The sequence below is a fragment of the Pleurodeles waltl genome, chromosome 4_2 (genome assembly GCF_031143425.1).
Source record: "Pleurodeles waltl isolate 20211129_DDA chromosome 4_2, aPleWal1.hap1.20221129, whole genome shotgun sequence".
NCBI classification, from domain to species: Eukaryota; Metazoa; Chordata; class Amphibia; order Caudata; family Salamandridae; genus Pleurodeles; species Pleurodeles waltl.
In genome coordinates this window covers 695,458,520-695,478,973 of record NC_090443.1, presented here as the reverse complement: position 1 = coordinate 695,478,973, position 20,454 = coordinate 695,458,520, and the positions used below count along the sequence as shown (strand labels likewise).

The window sequence follows — 20,454 nt, the reverse complement described above, 5'->3', positions numbered from 1 at the left end:
CCCAGGTGACGATGGGCCAGATACTGGCCAAGTTGAAGGAGACCCAGCGGCTGCTGGAGGGACAGCACCTGGGGATCAGGGAGGAGGTCAAACACATCTACACCATCCTGGTCACCATTGCAGGGGTGCTGGCTGACATGGTCAACGCCATTAGGGAGGCAGTGGCACACCAACGGGCCCCTGACACTAGCCAAACTGATGAACAGCCTTCCACCTCTGCTGGCACTAGTGGACAGGAGGCCCTGCCACTTGAACAACAGACCACCAGCACTCCACCCCCTGCAGAAGGAGAACCACCACACAAACGGTCCCTGCGATCCAGGAAGAAGCCGGAGAACATTGCCAAGACCCCCGCCAGGAAATAAGACTCTCCTGATTGTCACCCTTCGGTCCCACTCTGTCACTCTGTCCACCTTGAACTGCCATTACTCCCCTTCCTATGTCCCATTGGACAATGCACCTGTGATACCAAGAGACTGGACTCTACCCTGGACTTTCCTCCACCATCAGCACAGCCCATTGCACATCCCTCTCTACTTATGAGCACGTAAATAAACACCCTTGGAACAAATACAAATCTGGAGTCTGTCAAATGGTTCACATATGTATTAGTTCAAAATTATCAAATCATTGCACGTCATATGTCCAGTTAAATATACTTTGGAATGACCTTTGGTGGGCAGCAGTACACATAGCAGGAGCCAGAGTGGGCCACAGAGATCTGAAAATAGAGATGCCAAAGGGTACAGTAAGTGGCCATAGACATAGGGAAATCAGGCTGCCATGCACAATGTCCAACAGAAAACTGAAAATTTAAGGGAAGTTACAGTCTCTTACTTGTGTGTTTCTGGAAGTACTGCTGTATTATATTGCTTCTGTTGTCAACATCTTCTTCCTCTTCCTCTGCCTCCTCTTCCTCACTGTCCACATGCTCTGCCGCTGCCACAAGACCATATCCAGGCACATCCTCCTGCAGAAAAGGCACTTGACGTCTCAAGGCCAGGTTGTGCAATATGCAAGATCCAACGATGATCTGGTACACCTTCTTGGGTGAATAGTACAGGGATCCACCAGTCAGATGGAGACACCCAAACCTGGCCTTCAGGAGGCCGACGGTCCTTTCAATAATCCTCCTTGTACGCCTGTGTGCCTCATTGTAATGTTCCTCTGCCCTTGTCCTGGCATTCCTCACTAGGGTTAGTAGCCATGAGATGTTGGGGTAACCAGAGTCACCTGCAAATATCAAGGGACAACTGTTAGACACAAACAAACCCTTAGGGACAACCCCATACCCAGACACCTACATATACTATGTGGGGACCGTAGGCTCACCTATTGGCCACATCTGGTGCCTCTGGAGTTTGCCCATCACATATGGGATGCTGCTATTCCTCAAGATAAAAGCGTCATGCACGGAGCCAGGATATTTGGCATTCACATAGGAGATGTACTGGTCCGCCAAACACACCATCTGCACATTCAGGGAGATAGCTTTTTCTATTCCTGAAAACTTGTTCACTTCTCCGGGGAGGGACAAATGCCACATGTGTACCATCAATGGCACCAGTGATGTTGGGGATATGTCCCAGGGCACAAAAGTCAGCTTTCACTGTGGCCAAATCCTCCACCTAGGGGAATACGATGTAGCTGCGCATGTGTTTCAGCAGGGCTGACAACACTCTGGTCAACACGTTGGAAAACATTGGCTGAGACATCCCTGATGCAATGGCCACTGTTGTTTGGAAGGAACCACTTGCCAGGAAATGGAGCACTGACAGGACTTGCACGAGAGGGGGCATACCTGTGGGCTGGCGGATAGCTGATATCAGGTCTGGCTCCAATTGGGTACACAGTTCTTGGATTGTGGTACGATCAAGTCTGTAGGTTATGATAATGTGTCTGTCCTCCATTGTCACAAGGTCCACCAGGGGTCTGTACACCGAAGGATGCCGCCATCTCATATTCAGCCTCAGCGGTTGAAGCCTATGGAAAAAACAGTGAGCAGAGGGTCATATTCACACACTATTGCACTTATGATGATTTTTTTCCTTTACAGTACTAGTATGTGAATCCAGTGAGCCCTCAGTGAGGAGGCTATTAACCTCCTGAGATCCCTCACTGTTGGGCAGTCAACCATACTGAATGCCATCCAGGGTGTCAAGAGGCATTTGCAACAAACCAGTGCATACCTGGAGGGCATTCACTCTGGCGTGGCGGCCCAACAGAAAGCATTTCAGGCTCTGGTCTCAACACTGCTTGCAGCCCTTGTACCAGTCTCTAGCCTCCCCCCTCCAACTTCCTCTACCCAGACCCAATCCCCTCAACCCCAGTCTATCCCAAGCACACCCTCAGACCAGCATTCACCCAAATCAACACTCAAAAGTGGCTTAGGCAAACACAAGCACCACACTTCATCTCACAGGCACTCACACAAGCACAATCCCCATGCAGACACACCAACCTCCACTGCCTCCACGGTGTCCCCCTCCTCCTCATCGTCCACCTCCCTCCCAGTAGCGTCTCTACTCACACCTGCATGCACTACATTCTCATTCACTACCTCCATCACCAGACGCCCATCACAACACACACCCCCGAGCAGTCACCACCCTCACATCCATGCACATGTCCCCTGTGTCCTCTTCCACTGTGTCTGTGACCCCTCATCACAAAGTACACAAACACAAGCACCCACCCAACAGGCATCCACCTCACAACAGCATCCAGCCCATGTACCTGCACCCAAACTCAGCAGACAGACACCTCCTAAAAACACTCCCTCTTCCTCAACTCACAAACTCTCTCCCTCTTCCTGCCCCAGTGTCTCTAAGAAGATTTTCCTGACAAACATTGACCTCTTCCCTACCCGTACCCCCGTCCTTCCCCTCGGGCCAGGGTGTCCAGAACCCAGGCCAGCACCTCAGCCACCAAATCTACATCCGCTGTGGTACCTGCAACTCACAGAGGCTCAGAGGGGGCACCCGTCAGGCTAGCAAGTGTGCCACCAACCCCTGCAAAGGACAAAACCATTCCACCACCTGCCAAGGTGAAGAAGGGGACAGCATGCAGCAAGGGCAAGGAGCACAAACCACCCAGCAAGGCCTCCTCAAAAACTCCAGCTGCCAGACCCAAGGTCACACCACCATCTCCCAAGGTGAGGAAGGGGCAGAAAACACCAGGCAAGGCACTTCAGCCGTCGGAGTATGCAGGTGAAGGCCTGGTGTCTACCAGCACAACCGCTAGCCCCCCCACCTGCACTCCGGGCAGCACGCCAGCAGCCCCGCAGCTAGCACCACTACTGTCAGCAGCAGCAGCCCCAGTGGGCAGCTGCCCAAGGCTGCAGGAGAAGGGCTGGAGCCTCCCTCCACCACTGCCAGCACCAGCACCTGCACCACGGCCATCACCACCACCTGCACCACCGCTAGCACTGCCGCAGGCCCTGCCGCAAGCACTGCCACCTGCACCACTGACAGTAGGACCACTACCAGCAGCAGCAGCCCCAGTGGTCAGCCGTCCATGGCTGCAGGAGAAGGGCTGGAGCGTCCCACCACCACTGGCAGCACCCCACCAGCACCAGCACTACCACCAGTTTGCAGCCTTAGCCGCTGCAGGATGGAGTCTAGCCCTGCCTCCATGGACTATCATGCAACCTGTTCCCTGCACATCATGTGCCTCAGACTCCCAGGTGAGGGAATGTGAACTGCCACACCCCAAGTGTTGTTTCACTGGGCACAAGGCCCCCTCCAGAAACAGTGGAGATATGCATCCACTCACCCTATTCTTGGCAGGATGAAGCACACTGGGCACAAGGCCCCCTCCAGAACCGTAGAGAAAGGCATCCACTTGCCCTATCTTTGGCAGGATGAAGCACAATGGGCACAAGGCCCCCTCCAGAACCAGTGGAGAAAGGTATCCACTCACCCTATCCTTGGCAGGATGAAGCACACTGGGCATAAGGTCCCCTCCAGAACCAGTGGAGAAAGGCATCCACTCACCCTATCCTTGGCAGGATGAAGCACACTGGGCACAAGCCCCCCCTCCAGAACCAGTGGAGAATGGCATCCACTCACCCTATCCTTGGCAGGATGAAGCACACTGGGCACAAGGCCCCTTCCAGAACCAGTGGAGAAGCCATCCACTAGAGAGACTGTGGCTTTGCACTCCCCAGGACATCGCTGTGGGCATGGAGCCCCCTCCAGGAGCAGTGGTATTCCATCTTCCGGCTGAGGTGCCCCCCTTCCCCATCCCCCTTAGGTGCCTGTGTGTTTTCGACCTGATGCCCCTGCAGTGTTCTCTCTGTATTGAGGCAGGAGTCAAGTGTCGGCTTGGCCCATGATTTTTGGCCCAGTGGCCCACAGACATTTGGAATGGACAATGTACGGCCTTATGTATATATTGTATATTTTTGTAAATACTGTTTTTCTATTCATTACGTATATTTGCCTATTTCTAAAATATCCAGGCAGTTACAGGGTTTAAATGTAATGTTGATGCATGTGTTTGTATGTATGGTGTTGTGGATGAGGGTGTGGCTGTTGCATGTTACGTGTGTGTGTCACTCTCTTTTTCCTCCCGTCTCCCCTGTGTACTAGGTGCAGTACTCACCGTGGTCATCGCCACCGCCTTTCGTATTCCTGGTAGATGAGGAGGTGGACCAGCATGAGCAAGACCTGTAGCTCGGGCTCCATGGCGTCCTGGTTCTTCGTTGAGTGCCGAGAGGTGAGTGGTTTCCCTTCCAAGTCCTGTTTCCGCCGTGCTTTTGATGGCGTTGGTACCGCCCTGGAAAAGCTGGCAGATAGGTGGTTTGTGATGCGGTGGGCAGTACATTGTCTTCCGCCTGTCTGTTGGCGGCGACTGCTGCGGTGTTTGTTGCTACAGCCGTGGCGGTTGGAATGTTAAAGTGGCTGTCTGTGTTGGCGGTTTCTGTCGTGATCCCATTTTTTTTACCCCCGACCTGTTGGCGGTATTACCGCCACTTTAACACCGACCGCCAGCATTGTAATGAGGGCCTAAGTTTTTATTATATATTTTCTTAAATGCCATGGGATTTTAGGCATATACTTCCTCCAAGTTGACCTAATTTGTTTATCAATACTTTCTGAAAGTGGCATTTTCAAACACACAATCTAAAAACCAATGTCACTAAAAGATGTATTTTTAAATTGTGATTTCAGAGACCCCAAACTCCACATGTCTATCTGTTCTCAAAGAGAATCTATGGTTTAATCATATTAAGGGCAGCCCCCATGTTACCCTATGAGAGAGATAGGCCTTGCAACAGTGAAAAACGAATTTGGCAGTATTTCACTGTAAAACACATAAGTACATGTCCCACCCTTAACATACACTGCACCCTGCTCATGGGGCTACCTAGGGCCTACCTTAGGGGTGTCTTACATGTGTAAAAAGGGAAGGTTTAGGCCTGGCAATTGGGTACATTTGCCAAGTCTAATTGGGAGTTCAAAACTGCACAAACTGACACTGCAGTGGCAGGTCTAAGCCAATGTTACAGGGCTACTAATGTGGGTGGCACAACAAGTGCTGCGGGCCCACTAGTAGCATTTGGCTTACAGGCCCTGGGCACCTCTAGTGCACTGTACTAGGGACTTATTAGTAAATCAAATATGCCAGTCATGTATAAGCCAATTACATATACATTTTACATAGGAGCACTTGCACTTTAGCACTGGATAGCAGTGGTAAAGTGCACAGAGTAACAAAAAACAGCAAAAACAGAGTCCAGCATACATCAACAACCTGGGAAACAGAGCCAAAAAGTTAGGGAAGACCACGCCAAGGTTACCAGGTCTAACAGGCACGTTACACTGGTTAGCAGGAGTAAAGAGCACAGAGTTTTACAACATGAAAAATCAAATAAGGAAAAAATCTGGGGTGCACCATGCAAAAGACAGACATTTTAAAGACATTACCCTCTACAAAACATCCAGTTCATGAGAAAAGTCTCACATTAAGGCCCTCATTATGACATTGGCGGTAAATCCCACTTATTGCAATGCCGACTGCCACCAACATAACGCCACCGCGGCGGGCATCCGCCAAGCATAATATGACGCACACATACCTGTCACTATCCAGCCACACACACAAATCCGCCAGCCCAAAGGTCAGTGTTAAACTGGCGGTAGCAAAACCCACACCGTTACGCCAACAGAACTACGCCCACAACATTATGACCCACGAATCACCGCAGTGGACATTCAATGGCAGTAAACCATTGGCGGGACATACCGCCATGCTCAAAATACACACAGTGAAACAAAACTACACCACATTGGACAATTCAAACTACACACATCTGACACACATACGCACACCACACCCACACACCCACACCACTATAAAATACACACCCACACTACCCACAACCCTTTACAACTAGAAAGAATTGCCATCAGACAGAGATACAGCAGGAGCACACACACAACCAGAGCCACATAACACCATCACCTATACACCATTCACCCACCTTACATCACACACCCCACCACATCACCCTACACACCCATACCCACATCACTCACACCACACCCATGGCACCACAACAACACCCCAGGTTCTCTGAGGAGGAGCTAAGGGTCATGGTGGAGGAAATCATCCGGAAAGAGCCACAGCTATTTGGATCACAGATGCAGCAGACGTCCATTGCTAGGAAGATGGAGCTATGGCGGAGAATCGTGGACAGGGTGAACGCCGTGGGACAGCACCCCAGAACAATGGATGACATCAGGAAGAGGTGGAACGATCTACGGGGGAAGGTGCGTTCCACAACAGCAAGACACCAACTAGCTGTACAGACGACTGGCGGTGGACCCCCACCTCCTCCACCCCAACAACTAAAAACATGGGAGGAGCAAGTCTTGGCAATCATGCATCCTGAGGGCCTGGCAGGAGTAGGAGGAGGACTAGACTCTGGTAAGTCAAATCTCCGTTACTATCACCCCCCCTACCTGCATGCGATCGCAAACCTCAACCCTTCCCCTCACTCTCATCACTTCACCACCTCCCCCGTACCCCACCAGCACAACCCACTCATCCCAATACCAAGCCCTGCATGCAACACCAATGCATGGACACCCCTCACAGACCTGCATGGACACCTATCACCACTGCATGCACACTGGAGAGAATCACCTAGCCCACCAATTAACTCACACAAAGGCAATTCTGCCATAGAGTGCAACACACCCATGCACAATATGTCACACGCAGAAACAATAACACTGCATTCACATCCCAACAGGTACCCCAGCCAGTGTCCCCGGAGAAGAGGTGCCAGCAACATCCAGTCCCCCCCCCAAGAAGCAGCCCACAGTGATGACAGCAGCTCTGCTCGCCTGGACCTGGATGACCAACCTGGCCCATCTGGGACCTCCAGACAGTCGGTTACCCAGACACACTCTCACACCACCACAGAGCCTCTCCCCTCAGGAAACACCACCATAGCACCCACCAGTGGGCCCATACCTCTGTCCCCAGGACACCTCAATCAGCAGTGTGTCCAAAACTACAGGGACCCCAGGCCACCCCACAAACACAGGACGATCAGGGTCCTGGGGTCAATGACAGTGGGCACACGGTTCAGGGGACAGAGGCACAGGACTACAGGGAAGCTGGGAGGACAGGCACTCACTGTGATCCTGGGAGCATACCAACATTCCCAGGATACGTTGGGCCAGATACTGGGAAAGTTGCAGGAGAACATGCGGCTGCAGGAAGGACAGTACCTCAGGATCAGGGAGGACTTGAAGGACATCAACACCACCCTAGTCTCCATTACAGGGGTGCTGGCAGACATGACCAATACTATGAGGGAGGCAGTGGCACACCACTGGGCCCCTGACACTAGCCAAACCGATGAACAGCCCTCCAACCCTGCTGCCGCTAGTGGACAGGAGGCCCCGCCACAGGAACAATAGGCCACCAGAACCCTTCCCCTGCAGAGGAAGAACCTCCCTGCAAATGTTTCCTGCGATCCAGCCAGAAGCCAGAGACTATTGCCAAGACCCCCGCCAGGAAATAAGACTCTCCTGATTGTCACCCTTCTGTCCCACTCTGTCACCCTGTCCACCTTGAACTGCCATTGCTCCCCTTCCTATGCTCCCTTGGACAATGCACCTGTGATACAAATAGACTGGACTCTATCCTGGACTTTCCTCCATCATCAACCCAGCCCATTCCACTACCCCATCTATTTCTTTGCACTTAAATAAACATGTTTGAAAAAATACAAGTATGGAGTATGTCAAATGATTTAACTATGTATTTGTTTAACAAGGTTTAAACATTGTGATTCAACTGTACAGTAATGTATACATAGGAAAGACCTGTAGTTGGCTGCATTCAACACACGAGGAGCGATCCTGTGCCAACACTCTTGCTCCACTCAGGAAACCACCCAACACCCGCACCAGCAAGAAAGCACCCTGGTTCACCGTCGACCTTCAGGCCTCCAAGCGGGAGTGCCGGAAAATCGAGAAAATATGGATCCACAAACAAAACAGAGAGCAACCACGCCTCCCTCAAGACAGCCATCCGCAAGCATCACCAGCTCATCTGGATCACCAAATGATCATTCTACTAAGAGCGAATCGACAACAACGCGCAGAACAGCAAAGAGCATCATCAAAGAACTTGCCAACCCCAAGTCCTGCTCTTTCGACCCCCCCTCGCAAGACCTCTGCTACTCTCTCACCACCTTTTTTCACTGCAAGATCACGGACATCCATGGCAGCTTCACCTCCCTGATCCCCACGGCCAACACTAACCCCAACGCACCCATCCATACCAACCTCCTGAGCGCCTGGACCCACACCAACGAAGAGGACACCACCAAGCTCATGAGCACCATCCACTCCGGATCACCCGCCGACCCCTGCCCTCACTTTGTCTTCAACAAAGCCAGCCAAACCATTGCCCCACCACCTCCATACTATCATCAACAGCTCCTTTGAGAGTGCCACCTTCCCGGAGACCTGGAAACACGCCGAAGTCAATGCCCTACTCAAAAAACCCAAGGCAGACCCCGAAGACCTCAAGAATTACCAGCCTATCTCCCTCCTCCCTTTCCCAGCGAAGTTCATCGAGAAGAAAGTAATCTGGCTTCCGCAAGAGCCACAGCAAGACCGCTCTCATCGCAGCTACCAACAACATCAGAATCATGCTCGACAAAGGTGAAACCATGGCCCTCATCCTCCTTGACCTCTCGGCAGCCTTCGACACCGTCTGCCACCACACACTTTGCACACGATGCCAGAATCCGCCACAATGCCCTGGACTGGATCACATCCTTCCTCTCCAGCAGAACTTAGCGAGTCCGTCTCCCTCCGTTCCTGTTGAAAGCCACCAAGACCATCTGTGGAGTCCCCCAAGGATCCTTCTCAGCCCTACACTTTTTAACGTCTACATGGCACCGCTCGCCAACATCGTCCAATCCCACGGCCTCAACATCGTCTCCTACGCGGACGACACCTCACTGATCCTCTCACTCACAAAGGACCCCGCCACTGCCAAGACCAATCTCCACAACGGACTTCATGCCATCGCCAACTGGATGGAGATAAGCCGCCTCAGACTGAACTTGGATAAGATGGAGCTCCTCATCCTTGGCTCCAACCAATCAGCATGGGATGACTCCTGGTGGCCTGTCACACTAGGAGCCACTCCAACTCCCACCACCCATGCACGCAACCTCGGCTTCATACTGGACTCATCGCTCACCATGACCCAGCAAGTCAACACCATCTCATCCTCATGTTTCAACATCCTCTGCATGCTTCCCAAGACCTTCAGATGAATCCTCATCAAAACCAGAACGGTCACCCACGCCCTCATCAGCAGCAGACTGGACTACGGCAATGCTCTCTACGCTCGAACAGCGACCAAGATCCAGAGGAAACTTCAGCGCATTCAGAACGCCTCCACACGCCTCATCCTTAACCTCCCTCACCACAAACACATCTCAGCCCACCTCAGAGACCTTCACTGGCTACCCATCAGCAAGATGATCATCTTCAAATTCCTGATCCAAGCTCACAAGGCTCTCCATGATGCAGGCCCTGCCTACCTCAACGAGCGCCTCAGCTTCCACGTTCCCACCCGCCAGCTCCGTTCCGCCAACCTCGCCCTCGCCACCGTCCCCGCATCCACTGCATCACAGCTGGCGGCAGATCCTTCTCTCACCTCGCCGCCAAAACCTGGAACTCCCTCTCCATCTACCTACGTCTGCCCCAGGACCTCCTGACCTTCAGGAAACATCTCAAGGTCTGGTTATTCGAGCAGTAGCAACCCTCCGCTGTCCCCCTAGCACCTTGAGACCCTACCAGGTGAGTAGCGCTCTTAACAAGTGATTGATTGATTGATTGATAGTGGGGCACAAATATCTGCAAATAGAGATGCCAAAGGGTACAGTGAGTTGCCATAGGAGTGGTAAAACCAGCCTGCCAATGACAATGTCTAACACAAAACTGTCAATTAAATGTGAATTTACACTGTTTTACCTGTGTGTCATTGGAAGTATTGACAAATTATTGCACTTCTGTTATCCTCATCCTTTTCCTCCTCATCTTCACTGTCTACAGGGTCCACTGCTGCCACACGGCCATCTCCAGCCTCCTTCTCCTGCAGAAAAGGCACCTGGCGACGCAAGGCAAGGTTGTGCAACATACAGCATGCCATGATGATCTGGCAGTCCTTCTTGGGTGAGTAGCACAGGGATCCAACTGTTAGATGGAGGCAACAAAACCTGGCCTTCAGGAGGCCAAAGGTCCTCACTATAATTCTTCTTGTTCGCCCATGTGCCTCATTGTAACGTTCCTCTGCCCTTGTCCTGGGATTCCTCACAGGGGTCAGTAGCTATGAGAGGTTTGGGTAACCTGAGTCCCCTGCAAATATCGCAGAACAACTGTTAGCCACACACTAACCTTAGGGCCCACACCATACCCATACACCAACATATACTGGGTGGGAACTAGGGCTCACCTATTAGCCACACCCTGAGCCTCTGGAGTTGAGCCATCACATTTGGGATGCTGCTATTCCTCAGGATAAAGGCATCAGGCACAGACCCAGGATATTTTGCATTGACGTGGGAGATGTACTGGTCGACCAGGCACACCATCTGCACATTCATGGAGTGAAAGCTCTTTCGATTTCTGAACACCTGTTGATTGCGCCGGGGAGGGGGGACCAATGCAATATTTGTTCCATCAACTGCCCCAATAATGTTGGGGATATGTCCCATTGCATAGAAATCAGCTTTCACTGTGGCCAAATCCTCCACCTGTGGGAAATCGATGTAGCTACAAATGTGTTTAATCAGGACAGACAGCACTCTGGTCAGCACTATTGATAACATTGGCTGAGGCATTCCTGCTGCCAAGCCCACTGTCACTTGGAAGGAGCCAGTTGCCAGGAAATGGAGTACTGATAGCACTTGCACAAGAGGGGGGATCCCAGTGTGGTGACGGATAGCAGAGATTAGGTCAAGCTCCAATTGGGCACACAACTCTGTGACTGTGCCCCTATCCAGTCCATAGGTGAGGATAATGTGCCTGTCATCCATTGTTGCCAAGCCCACCAGGGGTCTGTACACGGGGATGTCTCCATCTCCTATTCATCCGCAGCGGTTGCAATCTATGGGGCAAAATGGTGAGCAGCTGGTCATTATCTCTTAATTCCAACCACTACACTTCAATGCATGTTGTGATTGTGACAGTATTTTTTTGGAGATGTCCAAATGGTGTATTTTGTGTACTGTGATGCAGTTAGGATCCAAGGCCTGCCCACCCCCCTGAAATGGCATCTGCCTGTCCTGTATGTAGGGACAGGTGGAAATGAGGTAAATCCACTGACGTTGTGTGCCGTTGCGGAAGGCGGTTGAAAACCGCTGCGCAACTCCTTATTGGTTAACATGGGCCCTATGGGGTACAGTGGCCAATGGTGATGTATGCCGGCGGTGACGGTATGCACTGCCACAGACGTCACCACCATTTTCTATCTGTTCACTCAATTGCTACCTTACCTTCAACAGGAGAGGACCTACACTGCATGTGCTGCTGTGACCTGGAACCTACCATGGCGAGTGTGACTGTGGAAAGGGTCCCTGCCTTCACCTCAGTGGAGTTAGAGAGACTGGTGGATGGGGTCCTACCCCAGTACCAAATGCTGTATGGGCCTCCAGACCAACAGGTGAGTACACCGTGTGTACGATGCATGGTGCATGAATGCATGGAGTTCTGTGTGTGAAGGCCTCATGTGGGTAGTGGGTGGTGGATGGGCATGGTGCAGCATGTTTGTGGGCCATGTCTGTGCTAATGGGGATGGGAGGGGCATGGTAGGCCATGAGTGTAACAGGCAGGACGGTCGGACTAATACCTTTCCCTGTGTCCATTTCCCTGCAGGTCAGCGCCCATCAAAAGAAGGGTATTTGGCATGCCATTGCCAAGGGCATGCGGACCCTGGGGGTCTATGGCAGGCGGAGCACCCACTGTCAGAAATGGTGGGAGGACCAGAGACGCTGGGTACGGAAGACCGCGGAGGCCCAGCTGGGGATGGCCTCCCAACGAAGAAGGGGTGCCCATCGAACCCTGACCCCCCTGATGGCCCGCATACTGGTGGTGGCCTGTCTGGAGCTGGATGGTTGCTTGGGGGCATCACAGCAGCCACAGAGGGGTGAGTACCGGGCCCCAATATATAACATGTGCCTGGTGTGGTGGTATCCGGGGGTTTGTGGGCCCTGTGGGTGCCCCTAGGCCAGGCCTGGTATTGCAGGGTTGGTCCCATGTTGGCCATGGTTCTGATGTGAAAGAACTCCAACCAAGCTAGTAAGCATCCACTACTGGGCAGGGGTCTCTGGGTTTCAGGTATAATGCAATTGGTGTTAGGTGTCCCTATCCATGGCCTGGTTACTAGCATTGTGACTGGTAGTGCATTGCCTAGTGTGTAGGGCTGTTCCCTGTGTGTGAGTGTGTCACGTACGCCAATGGTGGTGTGTTGGCGCCATTGACCAAGTGTATCCTTTGTCTCTTCCCCCCCTTTTTGTTTTGTCACCCTGTCCTTATGTGCATTAACATCATCTGGAGCAGAGGCACCGGCGACCGAGGGAGCTGCATCCCACAGGACCCAGGAGGCCGAATCCACCGGCGGTGAGAGCACCAGTGGGACAGAGGGCGAGGGGAGCACCACGGTAGAGACAGGAGGGGACAGTTCGGACACGGATTCCTCCTCTGATGGAAGCACTGTGGTGGTGGCGGACACCTCTGTGCCCACCCCAGCCACAGGTACAGCCGCCACCCTGTACCAGCACTGCCCTCCAAGCAGCCCCTCAGCGAGTTTCCCATGCCTGCTCACCCAGGAGTTTGGGCATCTCCTTCGCCCCAGGCACCTCAGGCCCTGCCCCAGTGAGCCCTGCTACCCTGAGTGAGGAGGCTATTGACCTCCTGCGATCCATCTCTGTTAGGCAGACAACCATTGTGGCAGCCCAAATGCAACAGTCAAATGCATTCTTGGAGGGCATTCACACTGGCATGGCGGCCCAACATATATCAGTCCAGGCTCTGGCCTCCTCTCTGATGGCAGCCTTTGTCCCTGTTTTTAGCCTCCCCACTTCAACTTCATCTACCCGCTCCCATTCCCCTCAACCCCAACCTATCTCAGACACACAGTCAGACGCACAAGAGTGGACATGGCAAACACAAGCACCACACTTCATCCCACAGGCACTCACACAAACACCATCCAGATGCAGACCTACCAACATCCACTGCCTCCACTGTGGCCCCCTCCTTGTCGTCCACCTCCCTCCCAGTTTCGTCTCCACTCACACCTGCATGCACTACATCCTCATCAACTACCCCTTTCACCAGCACACCTAACAGCACACGCCCCTCACTGGCAGTCACCACCAACACTTCCATGCACACGTCCCCTGTGTCCTCTCCCACTGTGTCTGTGCCCCCTCCTGCCAAAGTACACAAACACAAGCACTCAGACACCCAACAGCCATCCACCTCACAACAGCATCCAGCCCGTGCACCTGCACCCAAACAAGGCAGACAGACACCTCCTACCACCACTCCCTCTTCCTCCACTCCCAAACCATCTCCCTCTTTCTGCCCCAATGTCCCTAAGAAGCTTTTCCTCTCCACCATTGACCTCTTCCCTACCCCTCCCCCCGTCCATCACGGCAGGCAAGGGTGGTCAAAACCCAGGCAAGCATCTCAGCCATCCAGTCCATGGGCACAGTAGTGTCCACAGCTACTCCAGGTGGGAGAGGATCCCAGGCACCAGGCAGCCACATTGAATGGGTGCCTGCACCAAGTGCTGCAAGGAAGAGCAAGGAGGCACCCCCAGCTGCTGAAATGAAGGGCAAGGAGGCCCCCCCAGCTGCCTCCACGAGGACCAAGGAGCCATCCCCAGCTGCTGGCAGGAAGGGCAGGGGTGTGCAGCAGCAGGCAGAAAGAACAAGAGGTCTGGTGCTGGGACTCAGTCGGATCCCCCACCAACAACCATGGTGGTTCAGCCATCCGAGGCTGCAGGGGATGGGCTGGAGCCTCCCCCCACCACTGCCAGCACTGCCACCAGTACCTCCACCAGCGCCGCCACCAGCGCCGCCACCAGCACCGCCCCCAGCACCACTGCCAGCAGCAGCAGCCCCAGTGGGCAGCCGTCTGAGGTTGGAGGGAAAGGGCTGGAGCCTCCACCCACCACTGCCAGCACTACTAGCGGCACCACCACTGAGCAGCCGTCACTGCTGGCGGACAGTATGTAGTCTTGCGTCCATGAGCTGTTGTGAGGCCTGGCCCCAGCAAATCCTGTGGGTCTGACACCAAGGTGAGTGACTGTGACCTTGCATTCCCCAAGATCTGCATCACAGGACAAGATGCCCCCTGCAGAACCAGTGAAAGAAGCCATCCACTCACCCCATCCTCCACAGAGTGAAGCTTACTGGGCACAATGCCCCCTCCAGAACCAGTGGAACAAGTCATCCACTCACCCCATCCTCCGCAGGATGAAGCTCACTGGGCACAATGCCCCCTCCAGAACAGGTGGAGGAAGCCATCCACTCACCCCATCCTCCACAGAATGCAGTTCACTGGGAATAATGCCCCCTCCAGAAAAAGTGGAAGAAATCACCCACTTGTCAAACTGTGGCCTTGCATTCCCCAGGACCAAGCAGTGGGCAAATCACCCACTTGAAAGACTGTGGCCTAGCACTCCCCAGGACCAAGCAGTGGGCAATTCACCCACTTGAAAGACTGTGGCCTTGCACTCCGCAGGACCAAGCAGTGGGCAAATCACCAACTTGAGTGGCCTTGCACTCCCCGGGACCAAGCAGTGGGCAAATCACCCACTTGAAAGACTGTGGCCTTGCACTCCCCAGGACAGAGTAATGGGCATGTTGCCCCCTCCAGGACCACTGGCATTGTACCATCTTCCGGCTGAGGTGCCCCCCCCATTCCCTGTCCTCCTGAGGTGCCTCTCTATTTTCGACCTGATGCCCCTGCAGTGTTCTCTCTGTGCTGTGTTGTTGCAGGAGTAAGGTGGGGCCTTGGACTTTGTAATGTGGCCCTGTGGACCACAGACATTGAGGTCTGGGCAGTGTCCCTACATTTGTAAATATGTATATACTTTTTGGTTTTGAAGCACGTATTTATACTATTTTCTCCTCTTACACTCACTTTAATCAAATCCTTTTGTCCTTGCATTATTCCTGAAGGGTACGGGGTGTAGATGTAATGTTGCTGCATCTCCTTGTGTTTATGGTGTTGGGAGTGGGGGTGTTGCGAGTTACGTGTGTGTGTGTCACTATCTTTTTCCTCCTCCCCTCCCATGTGTGCTAGACGGCAGTACTCACTGTGGTCGTGTTCGTAATGGAGCAGAAGGTAAAGGAGCATGGGGAACACATGCAACTCGGGCTCCATGGCAGCGTGGTTCTCCCTTGGGTCTCCAGAAGTGAGTCGTTTCCCTTCTGTGCAGTGTTTCCGCCAGGCTTTTGATGTTGTTGGTACCACCCCGGAAAAGGTGGCAGGTTGGTGTATCATAATACAGTGGGCGGAACATTGTCTTCCACCTGGCTGTAGGCGGTTACCGCTGTGGTGCCTATTGTTTTCGCCCTGGCAGTCGGTGTGTTAAAGTGGCTGTCTGTCTTAGAGGTTTCCGCCGTGGTCATAATTTCAACTAGTAATCCCTGGAAAAGCAAGTTCAGTTCTCAGAGCTCCCAGGTTGAAATTAGGTGAATGCTGAGAGTGTGACTGAGCTCCTCATCTGTATGATTCTGAGACTCCACTTGTATGTATCACAGTTGCATACATTGTATGATTTGATGTGAGCATGTATGGAGGTATTGCTGTTTAGGGAGTAGGATCTACTGGCGCACAGAACATTAAAGATGCCTAACACTTATGGGGTCAGATTAATTTTAGGGTGTTAGTTGAACACTGAGAACTTCCCTTAGTTTGCAGCCCGTGTAGTTTTTGTTTTTTATCACATGCCATATTGTGAATATTTTTAATTGAAAATGTAACCTTTATTTGAGTGGGCATTAAAAGACTTCTCCCTTTTAAAAGCAGAAGCATTGATTGAATATTGGTTTATTGAGTTTTATGTGTAATGCTGCTGTGTTCTGAGTCTTGCTACTCTGAGAGTCAAGTGCTAAAACAAGTATTTAGGGGCTTATTTACAAGCCCCTTGTCCCACTGTTCCATCATTTCTTTTGACGCAGTGGTGGTGCAAACCAGTCCCCTACAATGTGCTGCATTTACAAACTGGTGCAATGGGACCATTCCACCAGTTTGTAAAGCCTTGCATCACATTATACATGCACCAGGTGTAATGTATGCAAGGTAGGAGTTCCTTTGTTAAAAGCCATGCAGAATTGGGGCAGTGAAATATACAAGATTTCATCGCCTTGTCTTGTACCTTCACTGCGCCAGAAATTTAACACCTGCTCAGAGTAGGCGTTAAACGGATGCAGGGCTTTTTAATATGGGAGCCTTCCTTTTGGTGCTGGAGTAGCGTAATTTTTTTTTACACTAGTCAGCAATACATCATTTTAGTGCCACAGGTGCATCAGAATTTCTGATGCGTCTGTGGAAAATGAGCACCATGGAGCTCCGTATAGTGAATACAGTGCTACCATGGCATCGTTAGGGGGCGCAGGGCAATGCAAGAAATCTGACACATCAGAGCCAATGGTCAGACTCTGGTAAATGAGGCCCTTAGTTTCCAGTTCAAAAGTCAGCAGCATGTGCCCCCCCCCCATTAAAACAGAAGAAAACGCTCTGGTAGACACTACTGGGGCTATTAGCTTCTGACTACCCTGGGTCCTCTGTCAATTCAAATATTGGGTAGTTAAGCATTTTGGAAGTTTGACAACCAACATCTAGGTCGTAGAATCCCTTTAGCTTTAGAAATGCATACAACTCTTTAGCTTTAAAAGAAAGGCAGATTCCATTAGACTTTGAGGGTACGGCCCTCTGTGCTTCCTTTATTTTTGCAAGTGTGAAGCTTTGATGCTATACACATTCCTTTTTAGAAGACTTCTACTGACGTCTTCCCTATGTACTTAAGTCTACGCTATGCTGATACCTTCTCACATTCCTAAATTAATTGCCTTAAGTAACTCCTCATTCATCCTTGAGCCGTTATTCCAATTATTGTTAAGATTGATTTACGAACCATCCTCATTCCTTACTTAGAATTCTCACTAGATGGAATTAAAATTATTTCATGATTAAGAAAGAGAACAAAAGTTTCTTTACGGAACACCTATTTCTAGTTCTTAGTTTCTGTATCACTGTGATTGTAATTGCTCTGTATCTTAAGCTACTGAGATTGAACAGATTGTGATATTTCAGCTTGCCAGCTGTAATTACGTATCTTTTCAATATTGTCATTACATGCATATATATTTGTTTGATTGGAAATAAATCAACTTAACTACGATTCCTAGTCCTTATTGTGGGGCCACATGGACTTCCCACAAAATTCAATTGTCTATTTGTGTAACTCTCTTGTGCATCTCAACCAACGTAAAGAGGTCCATTGGTTGAGAGTGAAAAATCATGCTCCTGCGCGCTCTCATGACCAAGTCGACCCTATCTGAAGTGACCATTCTTCCTGAGAGAAAACACCTGTGGCTTGAAGTAACATGTACATTTCTGCCATTTGGGTGGGAACTCATACTTTTAAGAAAGACATGGGGGTTGTTATCACCACTCCCTCGAAGATTCATCCTACACATGTCTTTTGTATCTGAACTTCACATTCACAGCTGTTGCCACATAGTGCCCCTTATCCTACCTTCCTTTTCGTGTGTTTTCCTGTATTGCCATTCTCTATCTGGTGGTTTTTATGCTCTCTGTTTATTGGGGGATTTAACTGGCAAACTCTCCTCGAATAAAGAAAGAAGGTCAGACCTTGGTTGATGCAACGTTCATATAAGCCTGTTCAGCTACTGGATTGCAGCTCTATGACGCTTTTGTTTATCACTGATGTTATAATGGTTGCTGACTGTAAATGTGCAATATATAAGCCTTTGGATCTATCTTAAAATGATGACTTCTATTTTAAATGATGACTGCCCAAATGGTGAAACTAACATTTGATCTGGCATACGGAGAGTTGGTGGCAGGTAAATTCTTTCATGTACCACAAGTGGCAGTAGAAAGGGGAAGTTACGCCAGTCTATGAGAAAAGTAATGATTATAGCATTGCTAACATTCCGTAAAAGGCACAGGATGTTGAAATGTTCAGCAAAATACTGGCCGTAAGATTTCTGAATGTGATTTCCAAATTGGTATATCAAGATTACAACAGTTTTATGCCTCGCAGAATTAAAAACATTAATGCATGCGATAAGCGAACCAAAGGATGCCGGGAAGCATAAACAGTGATGTTACTAAGTGCTGAAAAAGTATTTTACATGGTTAGCTGAGAGCTCTAATTTTGTGTAAACATGAACTTTGACCCTACATTTAGAATATGGGTGATACTACTATACTGACCCGTTGCTGAGAGTTACATCCGTAGTCATCATTTCAGACAGCTGGAGCTGGAGAGTGACACCCTTCAGTACTACTCTCGGTTCTCCTTACTGTTCGCATTTGTCACATTATCCGGTGTGCCATAGAAGTACCATTTTTTTAGAGTTATTTTGGGATAGAAGGTACATATGATCTCTCTATACGCTGACCATATGTTTGTCTGCTTAAAAACCTTAAAGACGAAGTCCCGATGGAAGAATATTTGCAATTGTGTCCAATCTAAAGGTACAGAGGGACAAGTCTACCCTCTGAAATTCTAGAAATGTAATCTTCGGAACACTGAGGAGTTTCTGGAGATTAATTTATCGAGGGCACAAATTTCCTTTGTGTTCCTCCGATTTGGAATTTATCTGATGGAACTAGAATTACTTCAGAAGAACATGGTAGTATTTTCCAGGCCCTCATGAAGACAGTAGAATTCTGAATACCACAATCATTGTCAATTATAGGCCATGATGCATCGTCAACAAGCATTTAGAATGCAATGGGGCATCGCGTTTGCTCGAGTTAGAGCTATTAGCGTTGTAAACTCCTAACCGGACTTTTCTTGTCACATAAACTGAAAATGTAAAGATAAACAGTTTCACATGCGCGAGCCCACGGCCGCGAAGCAAACACACAAAAGGAATTAAAACGTGTGGGCAAAAGTGCAATTCTCCATGTTAACTCAAAATTACAATTCTCCATGTAACTGGCAAAAGTGCAATTATCTTTATAACAGGATCGATGTCATGCAAAGCGCGCGACTACTGCCCAGCAAGAGCGCGCTACCTACGAAACAATGAGAAAAAGTAGTTCAGAAATCATATGGAAAACAAGAAGCCTCGTATGTTTTCAGTAGTTGCCCGGTGTGCTCGAGGGGGGCTAAATACCGTAAAAGGCATGACATATGCATGCCTTTCTCTAATCAAATCAGGTGAATTTTTAAAGGCAAGCCCACAAACCAACCAAAGTGATGGGCATGGTTATAATCCCGTAGAGAGATAACAACAGGGACAGAGCGCTTTGCGCGCTCAACCCTAAAAATGGTAATGTTGACACAGTGTTTCAATGATTTGAAGAGTGTGTGAACCCTTTCTTTATTGAACATTTAAAACATTGTACATCTTGTCTAGATTGGTCTAGGGTGTGAATTGAATCAAATTACTGGAAATGTCCCTTAATGTGCATGGTTTGGTTACTAGCTAGCTACCACCTCCCTCCTCTTCTCGCCTGCTTCTCTTGGTGTCCCAGTCGTCCCTGAGACACCAACACAGGCTCCCCAGGCAATCCTTGTGCTGCTCTCATGTTATACTTCTTAGCATAGGAGCAACACCATGATTGGTCTGAGTGCCTTGGCTTGCTGCTCAGACACTGCATGAGAGTCTGTGCTGTTTCTCCAAAACGGCTG

The 20,454-nt window shown here is 50.5% G+C and overlaps 1 protein-coding gene across 1 annotated transcript in view; it reads right to left on the bottom strand.

Annotated features, from left to right (window-relative positions):
- Positions 1–20,454, bottom strand: part of LOC138293211 (calcium-activated chloride channel regulator 1-like) — a 704,166-nt gene that overhangs the window by 654,731 nt on the left and 28,981 nt on the right. The gene's annotated exons all lie outside the window — the stretch shown is intronic.